Source organism: Sciurus carolinensis, chromosome 4 (assembly GCF_902686445.1).
Source record: "Sciurus carolinensis chromosome 4, mSciCar1.2, whole genome shotgun sequence".
In the NCBI taxonomy this organism is placed as follows: Eukaryota; Metazoa; Chordata; class Mammalia; order Rodentia; family Sciuridae; genus Sciurus; species Sciurus carolinensis.
This window is the reverse complement of record NC_062216.1, coordinates 121,513,549-121,530,136: the sequence shown is the minus strand read 5'-3', so window position 1 is coordinate 121,530,136 and position 16,588 is coordinate 121,513,549. Positions and strand designations below refer to the sequence as shown.

Genomic DNA, 16,588 nt, shown 5'->3' with positions numbered 1-16,588 from the left:
ATCAGATAAATAAATATTGTTTGTGTCCTCATGAGATACCGCCAGGAATATGAGCCCCCTTGAGGATGCATGTTAAATGTTGCAAAGGTGACCCCAATCCTAATTCTCCTGGTGTATAAAAAGAATCATTGCAATCATTGTAACGGTTACTGAGAGGAGTTTCACAATCAGGGCCAATATACAAAGAATATTCCTAAAACAATGATGCTTTTCAGCTTTGCAATGACTGACGTCAGGGAACAGGAAAAGAATAAACAATCACTTTATTCTTTGATTTCTTAATGAGTTACATGGTTATTCTGGACTGGCAGAATTTGAATTTAATTTTTTTATAGAGTTTTGAATATTTTTATAAAGTTTTTTGTATGGCAAAATAAGGAATAGCATAAATCTAGAGATTGGTTTATTTATGATAATATTTGATGTTGCAGTTTTTTAAAACTTGTCTGGACATATTAAAGAGATTGTATTATAATCTCATCCAGATATATTTCAGTCAGTCAGGCAGTGTTTTCAATGCATAACTGATAAGATATACAAAAAATATTCAAGTTTCAAGTGGCACAAATCATAAGCATACTTTGTCAAGTTATTCTTGACTTCAACTTGTTAGTTAAATTTGCCACATCTTTCCAAACTCCACTAAGTGCATGATCGGTTAGTTAGAATAATTGTTTTATTCAGTGGGTTAGCAAAATATATAATTAAAACTAATTAATTAAAAACATTTTGTAAATAAAAAAATCCTCATAAGATGTTTATACCATGAAATTATTTTCTTTTCCATTAACACTATTAGATCTGAGTCTAAAATAAAGCTAGTAGAAATTACTGAAGATTTGAGATTCTGAAACAAATGACAAGATCTCTTGAACCAAATTCCATGTTTTTATTACTTCAGTGAACAAGGGGAAGCTAACATTTATTGGATACTTAAAACATATGCTATATACCGAACAAAGTGCTTTAAATGAATTAGCTCATTTAATCCTCTTAGTGGCCCAGTGAAGAAGATAATATTTTTATCTCCTTTATACAGATGAGTAAACCAAAACTTTAAAAAGTTAAGTGACTTCTCAAGATCATAAAGCTAATTAATTGGGACATCAGGGTTTAAGCCACACAGCCACATTCCAAAACCTATTCGCTTAACCTGTATTTTGTACTTATGATTTAACTTATTCTTAAGTAATAGCAATAAAAGTTTCCTTAGTTCTCTTCATATTAGGTAGACCTTTAAAAGTACCTTTAACTTTCTGGATCATTGAAACAAAAAGGTCAAGACCATGTGACCCAAAATCTCATAGAGAAGATTTTTACAAGTACTCTTTCACTCCCTGCTGGCAATATTCTCAATATTCTCAAAATTAAAATGGAGTCTTCGCTTCACAAAGTTCTTTCCAATGAAATGAAACTATATGGATGGGGGACTAAGGACTATGAATAGGGAAATGTGGAGCCACATCTGGACCCTGTTTTAGTTATGTATTGTCTCAGGCATTCTGTATGACACTTCCTATCTTTCTTTCATCTCTTTTGCCCCAAAGAACAGCAACTAATGAAGGACTTCAATTAAGATATTACAGAAAGGATTCATGTAACAGGAGATGTTTGTATTAAATTAGTTTAAGATCTCTAATGATTCTAAGACTCTGTGATTCCCATTTTAAAAAGAAGTACCATCTTTTGTAATAGAAGATAAGAAGACTTGAAAGAAGGATCTTCTCGAGTAAAATCAAAGTAAATTATTATGATCCTTTCTTCCCCTTCATTAGAAAAAATATTGCTGGTTTAAAAAAAATGGAGATGCACAGATAACTTCAACTAAAGGAATATCATAGCATTCCAAATGACTAGGCAAAAATGTGCAATTATAAGTGTTAGTTTGGCTCACAAAATAAACAGTTTGAGCAAATTTTCCTGATGCTACCAAAAAAAAAAAAAAAGCAAAATTTCTAATGTGGTCAGGTTATTACTGCTATGCCTTCCCCACTGAAATGGTACAAAAAATATAGGGGATAAGACGTGTTCTTGAAATAGCCCTTGGCGCAATATTATCTTGCCCATAGGGAGAGTGTTAAAGGTCATTTTCTCTGTGTTTGCATGGAAAGGATATTATTGAAAAGGAACCTGATTCAATATGTTAATCACTGGTATTATTATCTATTTGCCAGTGTTGAATATGGTAGCTGTGGCTGCCTTGTGTCTAGAAATAGTTAGAACCCTAATTTGGAAAGGTCCCACCCACAAAATGCCAAGTGCAGAAGTTAAGCAGCAATAGGTTACAAAGTAACTCAAGAGCTGCTCTCAGCCAAAAACTATTTGTGTTTCTTATGCAAGATATGTTGGTCATAGGGGATCATTGCTGCAAGCAAAATGGCTTGAAAAATGATTAAAATTTGCAATAATGCACACCCTCCCTTGTAATTGCCCATATCCAATCTGGAGTGCTTGAGTGAGCCTAATGTTAGGAAAAAAGCAGTCAGCCAAAGCAGCAGTGAGGCTTGCGTGGCCTCCGCAGAGATGTGTGGTACCTTCCAGAACTGACTACAAATCAGGGCCTGAGTGAACGCATCTAAGAGTGATTTGGAACCTACATCATACTTACTACAAATGTGAATTATATCCTCCTTCTGTCTTTGTACTAAATTTAGGAAGCTTTTTTGTTCTGACCCATTTTCTGTCCTAAAAAGGGGAAAAGGCAAGGAATAGACAGCCCTTTTTGTAACATCAATATTTTGTTCTTCAAAACCCCAAATATTTAATCAAAGAGAACAGAAGATGCAACATTTGTTTCCTGTTCTCATTGTGAAGGTGGAAAATTTAGGACTGTCTGTGACATTCATAAAGGTCTGTAATACTTTTTAAAGATTTCCTAAGTCAAAAAGAAAGAAAGGGAAAGTCATTTAAGCCTTTTATTTCAAACTCACTTTCAAAGATAAATAATAAAGAATTTCTTCGAGTCATTAATAAAAGAATAGGCTTTCCAGTGTGAAAGAGCACATAATTATATGCTAATTATACAATACAAAAGTAGCAGGGGGGAAAGGTGCCATAGAGCTTGTAAGATACGAGAAAAAAAATCTTTAACATTGTTGAAATCACCAAAAAAAAAAAAAATAGACTGTGGTTCATTTCATGTTTTAATGTTTGATCAATTCTTTGTCTATGGACGATGTAAGGCAGTCACATTCTGCTTTTAGGATTTACAGCCCTTGCCGATTGGTATGAACACCAAGCTCCAAGTGGTCACCATTGCTCTTGTATCTGATTCTTACCCCAGGAAAAATGCACTTCATTTTATAAAAGACTTTATACTGTCATTAGAAAGATTATCTTTGTGAATCATGAATCCCTGGTCTACTGACTTTGCCATATGCTTAAGAAGGTATTTTCTGGATATATTTTAGCTGATTGGAATTATCATCTCTTCATTCATTTACTTCAGATGCCTTCAGTGGATTAAGAACTCTGTGATTTTTGAATATCTCTTCAAATAAAATGAATTTAAGGGTATAAAATGTGATTCTGACTTTTTTTGTATAATGCAGAGACAATCAATAGTAGGAAGAATTTCTTATCTATGGCATTCTATAATAATGGTACTCATAAGCAAAACAACAAAAGCAAATATAAAAGTACTTCTCTCTTATTATGTAACTCGCTCTGCTAAGAGCATTGAAGGTATCAGCTCATTTAGTTTTCCTGAGCACAGCAGACACTAAAGAAAATACAGAGATGCATGGCATAAACCCTGCCCACAAGGAATATGCACTTTAGGGGAGAAATGAATAAAGTATGTTGTATTATTCTTTTCTTTTATCTATCTGCAGCCCACTGACAATAAACCTTGCAATCAATGGTAAATAAAAGTCAAGAGTAATGTTGCTAAAATAATGAAATAGCATAAAACCATAGTTTAGCTTCCTCATCTACAAAAATTTTAAAAAAAAATTAAATACATACATAAATAAATAAATAAGTAAAAGAGGATGTTAAGCTAGGTTCAATTTCAAGATCTTCCAACCAACATTTATTCTTTGGTTCTATGTGCCAAGGACATTTCTAACTTCCTTTCCAGCTAAATTTATATGGCACTAATACTTGGCTAATCTCAGAAGACAGATGAGTATTAGGTTTTTAATTCTTTCTCTGTAAGGGGGAAAAGAAACAGTATGTTGCGATGTTTTGTGGCTTAAAGCCTTGAGTTCTCCCTTACGTATGCTACTGGATTTTACAGCAAGGCTCAGGTGCTGTGCTCTATTTATCTGGGTCTGAACAGTGTCCAGTAGTGCTATTTCAGACCCAGGGCAAAGGAAAAACTCGTAAGGGGAAAAAATTTCATTTCTTTACCTGAAGGTTGTATCATTTGCTTGAATTCTTCAATTTTAATGCTCAGTTTTGCCTTGCAAATTTAAGCACAGGCTCATAACAGTACAGTTCTTTCTTGCTCAGCCCTTTCTTAACAGACACATCCCCATTCATTTGTCTTCATCTCACCTCCAGTCAGGCCCTAAATTGCACTGTGGTCTGCAGCACAGAGTGTAATAACCTTTAGGGCTCTCGCTTTCAAATTATTTCTATGGTAGTCACAGTAAGAAATATATCTTACCTTGTGATCTAACACACACATAACACACACATGTGTACATGCCACATTAAAATTAAAGGTCCACTCTGACATTTGGGTTTTATTTCCTTCTTCCTTCTCTTTCTCTTTCCCACTTTCTCTTCCTTTTGCCCTTCCTTCCTTCCCACCTTCCAACATCAACCCCATAAACTGATTTTATTATTAATATGTTTTGACCTTCAGTTTTAAAGATATTACTTTAGGAAATGGTATTTGATTGTTTCCTGTGTCTGTTCCATGGAACTGATAGCCACTGCCAACTCACAGATATTTGAATGATAGAATAATCAGTTTACCTTTCACATTTTAATGTTAAATATTTTCAATGTTTTGGGGGTAAAAATTTTGTAAGATTGAAAAGCCTAGATTTTATGGGAAAGAATGTATACACTGAGTATCTTAATTCAGCCAAAGTCTTTATTGTCTACTGCTTTTTCAGGTACCGTTTAAGTTTTGGGTATAGGCACGAAAACGAACCAAAATTAATGAGACTCCTGCCCATGTCATGGCCTGTATCCTACTAGGGTTTGTTAGTTTTCTATTTCTACCATAACAAATTACCACAAATTTAATGACTACAACAACATCCACTAATTATCTATAGGTCAGATGTCAGGGCACAGGAGCTCTGCTCTGGGTTCCACAAGGCCAAAATCAAGAGGGAGTGTTTCACCTTTTCACAGTGGCGTTGCTTCTCTCTCAAGCTCTGGGAGAGAATGCACTCCTAAGCTTATGCAAGATCTTGTCAGAACTGGGTCAGTTGTGTATGCAGGACTGGCATGTTTGTCTTGGAAAACCTCTCTCACTTTCTTCTGAGGGCTGGAGTTCTGGTGGCACTTCCTACCTCTCTGATCTCTCTCTTGCCCTGTTTCCCCCCATCTTCCTCTTCTGCTGTATCACTCTGACCAACTCTTTGGTCTTTCTCTTCTGCTTTTAAAGACTCAGATGATGTCACTGGGTCCACCTAGATAATCCAGACTAATCTCCCTCTTGGAAGGTCAGTTGATTAGCAACCTTAATTATATCTATAAAGTTCCTTCAGAGTAGTACTTAGATTAGTGTTTGTTTGAGTAACCCAAGAATGTAAATCTTAGGGGTACATCTTTGGGTTCCTCGTACCACATGAGAAGATATACATATGTGTGTGTATGGGTATGTGTATATATGTTACATGTATTTATATGTGTGTGTATACATACATACAAACATATATACATACATACTGTATGTAAATACACACATGTATATATACGGTCTATATGTATTTTGTTTGATATATATAATACAGATTATATATGTTATCTGTGAGATGGCAGTATGTCTCAGAAAAAAAGTCAGGGATGAGAAATGAAGCAGGTCTGCATATTTGACTGGAGTCTTGAAGGAGGTGAGGGGTAAGCCACATGTCTTTTTGGAGGACAGGTCTTCCAGGTAGATGGAAGAACAAGTGCAAAGTACCTGAGAAGAGCATTATCCTGAGAAAATCATATTCAAGATGTGACAATGGCCCTCAAGGCTGGAATGAAGTGAACAAGAGCAAGAGGTAGAATTTAGGGTTAAAAAAGGCAGCATGGGATGTATTAGGACTGACTTCAGTTTTGGTCCTCAAGACAGAATGAGGGAGTTGCAATTAGGTGAAATGGAGAGAACTAATTCAAGGTCATTTAACTTAATGGAGAATTAAGTATGGTATGATGCCTTGAACCTGATATTTCTTTTTTCTTTTTTTCTGCATACTGGAGATTAAACTCAGGGACACTCATCCACTGAGCCACATCCCCAACACTATTTTGTATTTTATTTAGAGACAGGGACTCAGTGAGTTGCTTAGTGCCTCGCTTTTACTAAGGTTGGCTTTGAACTCTCAATTCCTCCTGCCTCAGCCTCCCCAGCTGCTGGGATTACAGGCATGCATCACTGTGCCCAGCCAAATCTGATATTTCTTAAGAGTAGTTGAAATTTTTTTTTTTACTATACAAAAGAGAAGTGCAGACATTGAATGAGTGAAATTCATATTCCAAAATATTTAAAAATACAAATGATGTGGAGATTGGACACAAACACTTAAGGAACTATGTAATCCGTATAGCAATGTTAAGTTTTTAATAAAGAGATTTGAACAGAAATGGATTAACACATTAAAGATTTTTTTCCCTTAATTTAGTATTGAGTTTAAGGTAGGTGGAACATCAGCTAGGTATCCAGGAAGCATAAGTGAATGGTAACATTTTAAGTGTGGTGTTTTAAACTTAGAGCAGCTTACTTAATTAACAATCACTTCATAGGGCCAGATTGTCAGCCTTTAGTATTTAGAGAGTTATTGGAAACTATGCAGACACTTTAAAAGTCATATCAACAGGGCTTTATTTCCAAACTTGTCTTTCATTTTCATAATTAAAATGAGAAATGGGCAATATACCTGTGCTCTGAAATTCCTGTAATATTTAGATGCTTCTATAGTGTTTGTCCTGGGTGTTTATTTGTAGATGTTACTCAAAATAATGTGTTTGTAATTTTATAGTTAATTGTGAAGTTTCACACATTGGAATATGATCTAGTTGGGGAACCAAAAAATTTTGTTAGCAATTGTGAAGTATATCTGAAGAGGGCAGTATCTCTGTCTTTTACCTGAGGTCCAGTGACTAAAATTTTGTTATGTTATTTTTAACATTTAAGACCTTAATATTTGCTGAAAATAAGTATTCCTGGGAAGGGCAACATATTCATCTGTTTTTGTTTATCTAGAATTCCTTTATGAAAGAATAGCACCCGTAGGACTTACAGAAGAGAGGAGAATGTTTAACAAACCACATTTAGTGAAATTTGTAGGTGTTTTTTTTCTTTTCCTATGTGGGTTAATAACCCTCTTATTTAAAATACGTTGGGCTCTAGAGGTTTGGCAAAATGGCAGATTAAAGAAGTTTGCTTTCCTCTTTGCTCAGTGACATGAAACTAAGATATCAGACACACAGTTTCTCAGAGGGGATCTTTTCTGGAAAATAACTTTGGACATTCAAACAGATCGGGGAATCAGATAGTTGGATAGAACAAAATAAAAGAGATCCCCAGGGCTGCTGCTGCCAGCAGGAGCACACACAGGTGGATCTCTCCTGCACTAAAATCATGGTGCAATACTTCATTTAAAGAAACCCCCAATTTTGGGAGGTCTGAGGTGTGTGTACATGTGGAGAAGTAAGAGTTCAAAGTCATTTGCAAGGCTAATGTGACATATTCAAACCTGTCTTTTGTTTCTGTTTTTGCTTGTTTTTTTTTTTGTTTGTTTGTTTGTTTTGTTTCTCATTCCTAACATTTTTCTAAGGCAGTTATTTCTCATAGATCAGTAGCGTGAGGACCAAGATGTTTAATTAGAATATAGTAATTTTGTTCATGTACTTGTTAACTTCTATCTTTTTTTACTATTAATTTTTTAATTTTTAAAAATTATTATTTTACTTTTACAGACTACATTTGATTCATTGTACACAAATGGGGTGCATCATTTCATTTCTATGGTTATGCATGACGTAGATGCATACCATTCGGGTAATCATACATGTACATAGGGTAATGATGTCTGTCTCATTCCACCATTTTTCATACCCCCCTCCCTCTCATTTTCTTCTACATAATCTAGAGTTCCTCCATTCTTCTCTCACCCCCCCGCCCACTACCCCAACCTCATTATGTATCATCATCCACTTATCAAGGAAAACTTTCAACCTTCACTTTTTGGAATTGACTTATTGCACTTAGCATGATATTCTCCAACTCCATCCATTTATCTGCAAATGCCATAATATTATTCTTCTTTATGGTTGAATAATGTTTCATTGTGTATATATACCACAGTTTCTTTATCCATTCATCTGTTCAAGGGCATCTAGGTTGGTCCCACAATCTAGCTATTGTGAATTGAACTACTATAAACATTGATGTGACTGTGTTACTGTAGTATGCTAATTTTAATTCCTTTGGGTATAAACTGAGGAGTGGGATAACTGGGTCAAAAGGTGGGTCCATTCCAAGTTTTCTAAGGAATCTCCACATTGCTTTCCAGAGTGGCTGCACCAATTTGCAACCCCACCAGCAATGTAAAAGTGTGCCTTTTTCCCCACATCCATGCCAACATCTATAATTGTTTGAGTTCTTAGTAATAGCCATTCTAGGACTGGGGAGATAGCTCAGTTGGTAGAGTGCTTGCCTCGTAAGCACAAGGCCCTGGGTTCAATCCCTGGCACCAAAATAAATAAATAAATAAATAAATAAATATAATAGCCATTCTAATTGGAGTGAGATGAAATCCTAGAATTGTTTTAATTTGCATTTCTCTAATTTCTAGAGATGTTGAACACTTTTTCATATATTTATTAATCACCTGTATATCTTTTTCTGTAAAACATCTATCCAGTTCCTTGGCCCATTTATTGATTGGGTTGTTTGTATTTTGGGTGTAAAGTTTTGTAAGTTCTTTATAAATTTTGGAGATTAGTGCTCTATCTGAAGTGCGTGTGGAAAAGATTTTCTCCCACTCTATAGGTCTCTTTTCACAATATTGATGGTATCTTTTGCTTAGAAAGGATAGTTCAAATCCATCCCATTTATTATTCTTGCTTTGATTTCTTGTGCTTTGGGAGTCTTGTTAAGGAAGTCTAACCCTTTGCCACACTAATGAAGAGAAGGAGAGAGAAAACTCAAATTACTAGAATTTGTGATGAAAAAGGAAAGATCATGACAGAGAGCATTGGAATACATAACATAATGAGAAGCTACTTTGAAAATCTGTACTCCAGCAAAATAGAAAAAATCAAAGACTTTGGCAAAGTTTTAGAGACCTATGACCCTCCCAAACTGAACCAGGAGGATGTACACAATTTAAACAGATCAATTTCAAGCACCAAAATAGAAGAAGCCATCAAAAGCCTACCAATTAAGAAAAGCCAAGGACAAGATGGATTCTCAACTGAATTCTACAAGACCTTTAAAGAAGAACTGATACCAATACTTCTCAAAATATTCCATGAAATAGAAAGGAGGGAACCCTTCCAAACTCATTCTATGAAGTTAGTATCACTCTGATACCAAAACCAGACAAAGATGCATCAAGGAAAGAAAATTTTAGACCAATATTCCTGATGAACATAGATGCAAAAATCCCTAAGAAAATTCTGGCAAACTGCATACAAAAACATATTAAAAAGATAGTGCACCATGATCAAGTGGGGTTTATCCCAGAGATGCAAGGTTGATTCAACATTCAGAAATCAATAAATGCAATTCATCACATCAATAGCCTTAAAGTTCAGAATTATATGATTATTTCAATAGATTCTGAGAAAGCAACTTATAAAATACAGCACCCCTTCATACTTAAAACACTAGAAAATATAGGGATAGTAGGAATATACCTCAATATTGTAAAAGCTATCTATACTAAGCCCAAGGCCAACATCATTCTAAATGGAGAGAAACTGAAAGCATTCCCTTTAAAAACTGGAACAAGACAGGGATCCCTCTTTCACCACTTCTATTCAACATTGTCCTTAAAACACTAGCCAGAGCAATTAGACAGACCAAAGAAATTAAAGGGATACTAATAGGAAAAGAAGAACTCAAACTGTCACTATTTGCCAATGACATGATTCTATATTTAGAGGATCAGGAAAACTCTACTAGAAAACTTCTAGCACTAATAAATGAATTCAGCAAAGTAGCAGGATATAAAATCAATATGCATAAATCTAATGCATTTCTATTGATAAGTGATGAATCCTCTGAAAGAGAGATTAGGAAAACCACTCCATGGTGATATCATTCTATTTGTGATAGTCTCAAAAAAAAAAAAAAAAGATACTTGGCAAAGGTGTGAAAGTTCTCTACAATGAAAACTACAGAACACTAAAGAAAGAAATTTAAGAAAACCATAGAAGATGGAATGATCTCCCATGTTCTTGGAGAGGCAGAATTAACATTGTCAAAATGGTCATTCTACCAAAGGTGCTATACAGATTCAGTGCAATTCCAATAAAAATCCCAATGATATTCCTCATAAAAATAGAGAAAGCAATCACGAACTTCGTCTGGAAGAGTAAGAGACCTCAAATAGCCAAAACAATCCTGAGCGGGAAAAGTGAAGCAGGAGGTATCACTATACCAGACCTTAAACTATACTACAGAGCAATAGTAACAAAAGCAACATGGTGTTGGCACCAAAATAGACAGCAGATCAATGGTACAGAATAGAAAACCCAGAGACAAACCTACATAAATACAGTTACCTCATACTAGACAAAGGAGCCAATAACATACAATGGAGAATGATAGCCTGTTCAACAGACGGTGCTGGGAAAACTGGAAACCCACATGCAGTAAAATGAAATTAAATCTCTATCTCTCACCCTGCACAAAACTCAACTCAAAATGGATCAAGGACTTAGGAATTAGGCCAGAGACCCTGCACCAAATAGAAGACAAAGTAGGCCCAAATCTTCATCATGTTGGCTTAGGATCAGATTTTACTATTAAATTTTAAAGTTTTATTCCACACACTTTTTTCTCTTACTTATCTTTTTATCTTGACCTGCTTTCCCTCTTTTCCTCTGCTAACAACCAGCTCTTTACTGATCTACCACTCATCATTTATTTCCTTGTGCAAAAATATTGTTTAGAGGGGAAAGAGAGGAAAACATGTCTCCCATCTCCTCCAGCTATCAGAAAAATAGGAAGAAGGAACCATTTCACAGCTTTGGCACAGGGGAATGACAGCTGGGGGACAAGACACCTGTCCCTGGTCAGAAGAACAGGTTTGGCAAACCCACAGCACAGCATGTGTCTAAGAGACCAGAAGAAAATAAAAATCAGAGAGGGGTTTTTACAGGGGAAAATTGGTTGAGAAGACACCAGACTTCCCCACTCCACATCCAGAATGGCCACTTGTAAGATCTGCTGCTTGAAAATACAATTGGAAAGACTTGCCAGGCTGAGAATTCCAAAGGGTGGGGAGGAGTTCATTGAGTTTGGAGTCTGAACCCTAGAGTCCTAAAAACACGCAGTTCACATGTGTCTGAGGGGAACAAGAATTGACCCCGCACTGACCAGTGAAACCCAGGGATTTTTTCCAGAGGGACAGTCTTCCAGTGTAGGGCAACATCTCTTCCAGGTAGATGCACCAATCTAAAATCTTCAGATCAATCCAAGGAAGAGCTGGGAAGCTAACAAAGCCTAAACCCCCTGGCAAGAATTCTGCCTGTGGGATCTCCCCCTGCTCCATCTACCCGAGCTGTCACACCTGAAAAGACTGTTTGGAACTCCACCAAAAACAACTCCCTCATTTTTCAGCAAGATCCACTTCTTTATTTTTATTATTATTTTTAATCTTTACCTTTTTACTTTTTAATTTTTTCTATTCACTGTTCAATTTTTTTAAATGGTTTGTTTTATTATAGAATTTTCCAGAGACAGCTTATGTATGCACACGAGGCAAATATATATTTACATTTGTATATTTATGTACATATTCATATATATTTAGATAGATGGGTAAGTGATAACTCATTACTATTCTGTTTTATTTTGCAAAAAGAGGCATATACTAAATGTACCTCATTTCTAGGCAGTGCTTTTTGTTTTGTTTGTTTTTGTGTTTTGTCTTTGTGGTGCTAGGAACCAAATCCAGGGCCTGTTGCATGCTAAGACGGTGCTTTACTATTGAGCTACCTCCTCAGCCCCTCGCCAACACTTTTATTTATTTATTTGTTTGTTTGTTTTTGGTACTGAGGATTGAACTCAGGGGCACTCGACCACTGAGTCACATCCCCAGCCCTATTTCATATTTTATTTAGAGACAGGGTCTCACTGAGCTGCTTGGTGCCTCACTTTTGCTGAGGCTGGCTTTGAACTCATAATCCTCCTGCCTCAGCCTCCGGAGCTGCTGGGATTACAGGCGTGTGCCACCGAACCTGGCTCAGCAGCACTTCCTAGGGCCAGCGTGAGCTCCGCATTACAGGAGATGCAGAGACAGGTGTTGCAGGAGGGAGCCTGGTGTGGGAGGAGCTGGCGCGTGCTTCTAGAGCCATCCTGAATTTTCTTCTAAATCTCAGTCCCCCACAACTCTGCAGAGGTGGAAATGAGGTACAGGGAGGTGAAGGGACAGGATCTGCCCATGGTGAATCTGTAGAAGAGCCAGTGGATGAGATGCTGCTGCTGTAAAGCCCTGGTGGGGCTGGGGTCCCAGGTGTGTGTTTGTGTGGAGGGGGGCAACGGCTCAGGAGAAAACCCACCATGCCTTGGGGGTGAGCAGGGAGGCATGGCAGCATGTGCACTCCCAGGCCTCCTGTTTGTTTGTAAAGGCTCAGGTAAAAATCTGCCCTCCTGATACCGAGGCCTCTGGTTACAAGGCTTAGGGCTGGCCCTGGGGACAGGGAGGGGGCAATGGTGTCTGACCCACTAAACCTGGTGCCTCCCTTGATTGCCTCCCTTGATCACCAGGCAAGATAAGGGGCAGGTCACCCTCTGACCTTAGAGCCTCAGGCCCTTGGTGGGGAGGGGGTGAGGGTGCTAGGGTCCTCTGGGCAGGAAGCCCTTAAAAGAACTGCACATCTATTTCAGAGACACAACTGTGTCTACACGAAAGTGTAGAGCTTGATCAGGTTTCTCTAGAGGTTGACTGTAAGTTCGAGGCCAGCCTCAGCAGTTTTGTGAGACCCTGTCTCAAAATAAAAATTAAAAGTTCCGAGCATGTAGCTCTGTTGGTAGAGTGCTTCTGCATGCAATCCCTAGTACCAAAAATATATATATATGTTTAAATTGAAGAGATTTGTCTACTAGCAATTATATATTTAAAAGTACAGATGTGTACATAAAGAATGTCCAAAAGTTCCTTGGAGCAGCACTGTGTAATAGCTAAATGATTCCCAGTAAAAGAGTAGATATGGGCTGGGAAGATAGCTCAGTTGGCAGAGTGCTTGCCTTGTGAGCACAAGGCCCTGGGTTCAAACCCCAGTACCACAGAAAAAAAAGAAAGAGTAGATATACTCCTCATCACATCATTGTGTTAGTGAAATACTATACAACCAAGATAAAGAACAAGTTTTTGCCATAAACAACATGAATAAATCTTACAAACAGCATGCTGAGTGCAACAACAAAGTCTATCCTAGGGGATTTCATTTTTATCAAGCTTAAAAAAATGGGGAACTTAATCTGTGTCATGCAGAATCAGGGAAACAGTTACCTGCAAAGGTATATTAGAACTACAAAGTGGGGCTTAGTGCTTCTGAGGTCACCATAATGTTGTTTCTTGTTTTGGGGTTGTTTACACAAGTGTGTTACTTGGAAGATTCATCTAGACATTTACTTACAAGGTGTATACTTCTCAGGACGTGCAGTATAAATTTTGACATAAAAGTGGGTCCATTAAAATAACGCAAACAGTAACAGGGTGAATCCTTATGACCCAGCACTGCCCCCACGCACCAGTGTATGCCCAACAGAAACTCATTCATCTGTCCACCGAAACACTGTGTTCATAGCCCCAAAGTGGAAATAATTCAGATGTCTGCTTACAGGGGAAGGCATGGATTGTGATATATTCATACAGTTGAATACTATGCAACACACAAGAAGGACAAAGCATGCTTCACCCAGGGCCACAGGCAGTACTCACAGATACGATGCTGTTAAAGGAAGCAAGATAAAGAAGGGGGCTGTTGGATGGGTCTGTTCATGGGAAATTCAAAACCACAAAACTACATCCATGGTTACGCTTGGTGGGTGCTGAGTGGGAGGGTCATGAGGAAGCCTTCTGGATGCTGGAAATGGTCCATGCTGTGATGACCGCATGGGTCAGCGTGCATGTGAAACCTGATCAAGTTCACTGTTCAATTGTGACCTGAATAGTTCATGGACACTTATACATATTCAGATCTGTTTTTTGTTTTTGTTATTGTTTGGTTCGATTTAATTTATTTTTTTGTTTCTCATTCCTAACATTTTTCTTAGGCAGCTATTTCTCATAGATCAATAGTGTGAGGACTAAGATGTTTACTTAGAATATTGCAATTTCGTTCACGTACTCTTTTACTCCTATTCTTATTTTTACTATTAAGTTTTAAAGTTTTATTCTATACATTTTTTCTCTTACTTATCTGTTTATCTTGACCCACTTTCCCTCTTTTCCTCTGCTAACAACCAACATTTACTGATCTACCACTATCATTTATTTTCTACTCCTATTATCTTTCCCTTTCCCTCACAAACATCACATCCTACACTGCTACTTTTCTATCCCTTTTCTATTTGTTCACAACTTAAAATTGTAAATCTGTATGCAAACTTACTGTATTAACTGTGGGCAATAAATGACCACATTATCTCTATTTATTATGACAATTAACATAGTAGATACCAAAGTAGGAACTATTTGGATTGATGTAAATTGTTTGCATTGGTTGTTTTTATCATCTCTCTCCCTCTAAACTGTGAGGTAATGGAAACCTTCAGAGTCCCTATAAATCCACAGGGTAGAAATTCTACTTCCTCAAATGGATAGACACAGAAACTACATGGAAAAGTAAGGGAACAAATTGCTTCAAACAAACCAATACAATTTAATAACAGAATCCATCTACACCACAGTGGAAGAAATGAAGGAGAATGTTATATGAACATAACATTCATAGTTCATAGTTCATAGTTAAATTGATCTGTGAGGTAAAAGATGATGTATAGGTGATGATAAATTGATCACTTCAATAAAGAGATAGAAATTATGAAAAAAAGAAACCTCAAAATGAAAGAATCAGTAAACCAGCTTAAAAATTCATTGGAAGGCATCACCTGCAGACTAGACCAATTGGAAGACAGAGGTTCAGGCAATGAAGACAAAATATATAATCTAGAAAATAAAGTTGACCATGGTGAAAAGATGTTAAAAAACCCTGAAAAGAACTTCCAAGAAATATGTGATACCATGAAAATACAGAATTTAAGATTTATCAGGATAGATAAAGACTCAAACATATACACGAAAGAAATGCATAATCTTTTCAATGAAATAATATCTGAAAATTTCCAAAACCCTAAAAATGAAATGGAAAACCAAATACAGGAAGTTTACAGACCCCTAAATGCACAAAATTACAACAGAACTACACCATGGCACATTATTATGAAAATGCCCAACATATAGAATAAGGATAGAATTTTAAAGGATGCCAGAGAAAAATGAGAGATTACTTTTAGAGGGAAAGCAATCCAGATCTCAGCTGATTTCTCAACCCAGACCCTTCAATCTAGATTATGGTATAACATTTTAAGCTATGAAAGAAAATGGATACCTACCAAGAATACTATAAAATTAAGCCCCATTTGAAGATGGAATAAAACCTTCCATGATGAACAATTTTTTAAAAAATTCACAACTATAATGCCTGCACTAAAGAACATTTTCAGCAAAATATTTCATGAAGAAGAATTGGAAAAAGTGAAAACCAGCAAAGGGAGTGACTACATTAAAGGAAAAGTCAATAATAAAAAAAAAAAAAAAACTATAAGTAAATAGTAGAAAGATCAGAAAAAAAAACAGAAATAAATCAAAATGACAGGGAATAAAAATCATTTCTCAATAATAACATTGAATGTCAATGACCTAACCTCATCAATCAAAAGACATAGAATGGCAGATTGGATTAAAAAAACAAGACCAAACAATATGCTGTCTCCAAGGGACTCACCTCATAGGCAAAGACATCCACGGATGGAAGGTAAAAGGATGGTGTTATGGTTTGGAAGTTAGGTGTCTCTTAAAGGCTCACATATGAGACAATGCAGGAAAGTTCAGAGGAGAGATGATTGGGTTGTGAGAGTTAACCCAATCAGTGAATTAATCCCCTGATAGGGATTAATTGACTGGTAATTGGAGTGGTAAGGTGTGGCTGGAGGAGGTGGGAATTGAGGGTGTGA

The 16,588-nt window shown here is 36.6% G+C and overlaps 1 protein-coding gene across 3 annotated transcripts in view; it reads left to right on the top strand.

Moving 5' to 3' along the window:
* The window catches only part of Tafa2 (TAFA chemokine like family member 2), a 436,794-nt gene that overhangs the window by 380,270 nt on the left and 39,936 nt on the right, over nt 1-16,588 (top strand). The gene's annotated exons all lie outside the window — the stretch shown is intronic.